Source organism: Myotis lucifugus, unplaced genomic scaffold (assembly GCF_000147115.1).
Source record: "Myotis lucifugus unplaced genomic scaffold, Myoluc2.0 scaffold_278, whole genome shotgun sequence".
In the NCBI taxonomy this organism is placed as follows: domain Eukaryota; kingdom Metazoa; phylum Chordata; class Mammalia; order Chiroptera; family Vespertilionidae; genus Myotis; species Myotis lucifugus.
This window is the reverse complement of record NW_005871326.1, coordinates 1,104,522-1,110,628: the sequence shown is the minus strand read 5'-3', so window position 1 is coordinate 1,110,628 and position 6,107 is coordinate 1,104,522. Positions and strand designations below refer to the sequence as shown.

The 6,107-nt window shown below is 38.7% G+C and overlaps 1 long non-coding RNA gene and 1 other non-coding gene across 2 annotated transcripts; both read right to left on the bottom strand.

Moving 5' to 3' along the window:
• Positions 1-4,141: 4,141 nt before the first annotated feature.
• TRNAK-CUU lies at positions 4,142-4,214 on the bottom strand. Its single transcript has one exon. It is a non-coding gene; the product is annotated as a tRNA-Lys (tRNA).
• A 567-nt stretch (positions 4,215-4,781) lies between these two features.
• Positions 4,782-6,032, bottom strand: LOC111828073. Its single transcript, XR_002831846.1, has 2 exons — positions 5,789-6,032; positions 4,782-4,926 (listed from the first exon to the last, which is right to left on the bottom strand). It is a non-coding gene; the product is annotated as an uncharacterized LOC111828073 (long non-coding RNA).
• Positions 6,033-6,107: the final 75 nt, after the last annotated feature.

Below are 6,107 nucleotides of genomic sequence, written 5' to 3'. Positions count from 1 at the left end.
TACATATATATTTTATTGATTTCAGAGAGTAAGGGAGAGGGAGAGAGAGACAGATACGTCAATCATGAGAGAGAGAATCATTGATCACCTGTTGGGGATTGAGCACCCAACCCTGGACATGTGCCCTGACCAGGAATTGAACCATGACCACCTGGTTTATAGCTGGATGCTCAACCACTGTGCCACACCAGCCAGGCACATAGTACATTTTTTAAAAAAAGAATAACAGCCCTAGCTGGTTTTGCTCAGTGGATAGAGCATCCGCCTGTGGACTGAAGGGTCCTGGGTTCAGTTTCATGGGCTCGATTCCCCATAGGGGGCGTGCAGGAGGCAGTTGATCATCATTCATGTTTCTATCTCTCCCTCTACCTTCCTCTCTGAAATCAATAAAGAAATATATATTTTTAAAAAATAAACTATATTAAAGGTTATAAAAACGAAAAAAAAGAATAACATATTTCCTCCACGATTCACATAATCTGTCCTAGGCATTGGAGATCCCAATAATTTCATTACTTTTAGCAATTATTTCATTTAAAGAATAATATTACCATAACCAATTATTTCAGATATTAACATAGGTCTATTTCTTAAAATCCTTGTTTTGGTATTTATGTGTCCATGTTAAAATAATGTGTTTTTCCAGAAATATATTTGATACTTTGGATTGAGAATGTTTGAGAGCATAGGTAAGCATTTGTTAAAGTATGGAAATGTTCACTTCCTAACTTTACAATTTCTTTTATCAACCATTCTACATTTCTAAGAAAAAAATAATTTATATATTTTTTAAAATATATACTTTATTCAGAGAGGAAGGGAGAGAGAGAAACATCAATGATGAGAATCATTGATCAACTGCCCTCTTCAGGCCCCTACTGAGGATCAAGCCCACAACCCAGGCATGTGCCCTAGACCAGAATTGAACCTGGGACCCTTCAGTCCGCAGGCCAAGACTCTATCCACTGAGCCAAACAAGTTAGGACCGTCTTATGCATTTTTATGCATTGCTTCATAAACATGTATCATGACATCTTTAATCTTTTCTTTTGTGATTTTCATCTTCTCAGGGCTGTAGTTCTTTGAAATAATGTACTCAGTCATTGTTTTTTTATTTTTGTTTGTTTTTCTTCATTTGTTTGTAATGAACTACCTGTTACTGAAATTTTGCTGGTTTCATTCTTCCTAGGATCTGTAAAGATGGGAAATAGGTATATACCTATGTACTCTCATTTCTGAAGACAGTAGGAATCGATATATTTTCTGGATTCTACATCCCAAGTATATTAAACCAGTGGGGAAAAAACTATAAAAGTTCAAAATTGCCATCTATTTTAATAATATATTCATTTCTAAAACTGAGATTCCTGTGTCTTCTGTGCTTACCACTCTTCCACAATATCCTTTCCCACAAAGTAGTGATCTTTCCCATAAGCACATTATTTGTAACTGAGGTACTTACAGTTTTCACCTTATAATTGTTTGTATACAGCTTTTATCTTCCTTTTGGGAATATAAGCTCTATAATAAAGGTCCTTTATTTCATTTAAAAATATTTTTATTGATTTCAGAAAGGAAGGAAGAGAGAGAGAGAGAGAGAAACATCAATGATGATGGAGAATCATTGATCTGTTGCCTCTTGCACGCCCCATACTGGGGATCAAACTGACAACCCTGGCATGTGCCCTGATGGGGAATCGAACCATGACCTCCTGATTCATGGATCAATGCTCAAACACAGCCATGCTGGAGGAGCCAAAGCCCCTTTATTTCTTAGCCTTGAAATTCCTCCTTGGGATTGTACCATTAATTGTCAATTGTACAGATTCACTATTAATGTCTTTTTCATAGTAAAATTCTGTCTTGTTGAATTTGGATTACTTAGGAGTTTGTTTTGTTTTAATTCTTTATTATTGAAAATATTACATATGTCCCCTTGTTTCCCCCATTGACTGCCTCCAGCCTGCCCCTGCCCCCAGCCCCAGGTCTTCACCACCCTATTGTCTGTGTCCATGGGTTATGCATAGATACATACAAGGTCTTTAGTTGCTTACCTCCCACCCACCCACCCTCCCTTGCCTTCCCTCCAAGATTCCACACTCTGTTCCATGCTTACTTTTGAGAAGTTTTTCATCATTGAATAATATAAAAAATAAGATCTCTGATTGAAGTAGAACTTTATAACTAGCTGTAAAGTGGCAGACACCTGGTGGCTGAGGTTAACAAATGGAGCCCACTGTTAGGGTTGAATTGTGTGCTCCAGAAAGATCTTGAAGTCCTAATCCCCACTACCTGTGAGTGTGACCTTATTTGGAAATAAAGTCTTTGCAGATGTAATCAAATTAAGATGAGGTCATTGGGGTGGGCCCTAATCCAATAAAACTGGTGTCCATATAAGAAGAGGAAAATGCCCTGTGTGGCAGAGATACTCAAGGAGAAAGCATGTAACAACCGAGGTAGAGATTGGAGTTATGCAGCTGCAATCCAAGGAATACCACGTATTGTGGTGCCATCAAAAAGCTAAGAGAAAGAACCATAGAACAGATTCTTCAAGAGAGCCTTTGAGAGCATGACTGTCTACGCCTTGATTTCAAGCTTCTAGCCTCCAGAACAGGGAGACAATACATTTTGGTTATTTTAAGTCATCCAGTTTGTGATACTTTGTGATGGCAGCCCTAGGAAACTTAATAACCCTTCATAACTCACTAGGAAATTATCAAACCTGAGGAGAGGGTTGTAGGAAATCTTGATTTATAGTCCAGTGGGTTAATCAGAAGGGCAAAGACCTGGACTTCGGATTAGCATCTCACAGATCATCCACTTTAGACAAGTTGGTCACTGTCCAACTTAAAACACCAAACATCCTCTCTTACTAAATGAATGTCTTTTACTTTACTAATTTCAGCTTTATGCCTGAAATGAGTAATCAAGCAAACTTGTTCAATTACAGGTGATTTTGGGGTCTGGTCGAAGGCAATATCAGGGTTAAGAGATGCAAGGAGAAGACTCCTGGTAAGCGGTTGGGAGAGGGATGACTTGTTTCAAAGGGGAACAGAGAAATAGAATGGCAGCCTGCAGGGAAACTAGGTCAAAATTTTTGTTTTAAGATAGAGAACTAACAGCATGTTTGTATGTTGAAGGAAACGAGAGAGGAGAGAGAGAGAGAGAGAGAGAGAGAGAGAGAGAGAGAGAGAGAGAGAGAAATCGGTAGTTAAGTGGGAGGAAAGCTGGTGGAGAACACACAAAGGTAGGAACTAGGGCTTTAGGTAGGGTTGGCTTCAGGTAGGAGCATGGATAGTTCACGTGTGTTGTGTGGTGAGTGAGATCCTGGAATGTGCCTGGATGTGGTGGTGTGGAATCCAGGTGTGTGGACTTCTCTGATTACTTCAGAATTCTTATTGAAGAGAGAAGGCAGAAATCCTGCCTCCTGTAGGTACCTAAAAGCCCATCTGAATGTTCACATCTCAGTTGTTTTGTGCTTCTGTTTCAAAGAGCCTCATCCTTATCAGAATATTAACTTCCTAATAACCATCCAACTGGGTGGATAGATCCCAAATATCGTTAGAAAACTGGATTATGTATGTACTGGTCGTACAGATCTGACTACAGAAAGAGAAACTTCTCACTGTATATTCTTCAGGGGATATTCCTCTACCTACCCCTTACCCAGTACAGGCCCTATAATGAAAGCAAGAAAAAGTAAAATAAACAAAAAAGGAAGACACAGTTTCTTCGAAATCCTCCAGCCTCCCCAGCTGCTTTTACATGAGATCTTTAAGTCTTGGAAAAGGTGCCAAAATCGGTGCTCGTATTTTGTTCTGGTAGAAGCAAAAATTGCCCTCTACCAGTAACTAATAATAAGACTAAAATAGTAACACAGAAAACGAGTCTCAACTTTAAACAGTGGACTTTCAGTTTCCTCTGTGCTTTAAGGAGGAAGTTGGGAAGAGACCGCAGAAAGGAAGAGAAACGTGTGCTTTCAAGTGCGCAAGCGCGGTCTGAGACCTGTTTCGTTTGCAAAATAAACTTTTTTCCGGAGATCTGGTTAATGTTGAAAATAATTAGGTTTCAAGATCCCCTATTTGGTTATAATGCTTTGGAGAAACCGTAAAACAAAATTTCTTAAGGAAACACAAAACAACGCCCAACGTGGGGCTCGAACCCACGACCCTGGGATTAAGAGTCCCATGCTCTACCGACTGAGCTAGCCGGGCGCCTGTAAACCTGCGCCGTTTTTCTCCTTCTTGGTCATTATTCAGCTACATTACGTTTTGTTCCACCTATTTACTAAAAACTTGTATCATATTATTAAATATGCACTTCCCGATTATTTTCAATAATTCTTTAAAACATTTCTTTAATTGAACTGGAATTTAATAATTTCTTTTGCGTGTATATATCAAGATCACTGAAAACTTATGCAAATCTTTATAATTACAGGTTCATTCATTACATCTTTTCTCTGGCGTGTTTTAAAATACTGCTTAATATGTTATCTTTAAAAAACACGTATCAAGGCTATCAAATGACATACTGGATTCCTACAACGTGGGAGGCAACATTAAAAAACAAAGTTCAGTCCGCACACACCCGGACCACCACCACATCGAGGCACATGGGAACCATACAGAATTGATTAGCATAGCTCCTGTGCAAGGACACGTAAATTCTTGAAGCTTTCCATATTAAAAAAAAAATAAAAATCAACAAACAAACAAACAAAACAAAGTTCAACCACTAAAATGTTACTTACACTGAAAAAAAAACAACACAGCAGAGTCAGCTCTTTTCCTTTAATATGATCTAGTCAAGGAAAGTTAAATTGAGGAAGGGGCTTCTGGCTCACTTAAAATGAGGCCTCTTTCAGGAAACCGCCTGACAGTTGAGAGATGCGACCCTCAGAGGCACCAGCTCAAATAACAGAAGCTGGGAGGAAAGAATTAGTCATTGAATTTTATAGTAAAGAATTTAATTCTAAGAGGAAAGAAGAAAAACTATTTTAATCAAGTTATGACATTCGGAGACAATGGAATTATTAAGCCACTATTTATATTAAGCTATTATTTTCAGATTAAAGGAGCCTAAAGACCTGTCACTGAATGCAATGTGTGGTGTTGGATTTTTTTTTTTTTTGTATGAAGGGCATTACTGAGTTGCCAAAATCTAAAGAAGTCTGTATATTAGACAATAGTATTGTTAATTTTCTGATTTTCATAATTGTATTGTGACTATGTAAAATACTATTGTTTGGGGGGAAATACACACTGAGGCATTTAATAGTTTAAAAAGTGCTAATGGTCCTGCTTTAATAATAAGACTAAAATCTAAACTACTACAAGATCTGGTTCCCTGTCCACCTCTGATCTTACTTCCTGCCGGCTCCCCCACTTAATCACTGACAGGCCAGGCTGCCCTGATCGTTCCTGTAAAATGCCAAGCTCATATTCCTATAACAATCCCACGTTTCCGTTTAAATATCACCCATTCCGAAAGTCATGCTGTAAGTACCAGGTCTAAAATTCAAACCTCCATGGTCTCTTCTACCTTCTTACCACATTCGCCTATTTACTCTTTATTGCCTGTTTCGTTACATTGTATGCAAATTCCATGAGGGTTGAGGTTAGGTCTACTCCACCTTTTTATCACCCATGTTCAGCAGAGTACTTGGAATATATTAGATCTCCACAAACATCTTTAATCAGTTTTATCCTTAATTCCACTAAATAGTTCTTTTCACAAAAAGGGTACTAAAGCTTCTGTAAAATGCCTGAGCTCAAAGGTGAGATACCTTTAGAGTGCAACTTCCACTGTCGTGAGGATAGGCGGGTTGATGGGGATGCCCTCAAAACAATGGGTCAGAACCGGGACGCCGAGTGTGGAGGGAGAATCTCCTCTATCGCTTTCTTTGGTCTTGGTAAGAACATCTCTGCTTTTCTCTAAGAAAGAATAAAGTATCAAGCTAGAGGGATAGTATAAAAGGTAAAAAATTCCTAGGAAGTGGAATAGAGCCGCTTCTCAAACAACCTGATGACTCAACATCACGCACGACAGAAACTGAAGAGGAAGAACCCCTACCTGGCCCTAACCCCACCTTCCTTGTTTCTGCT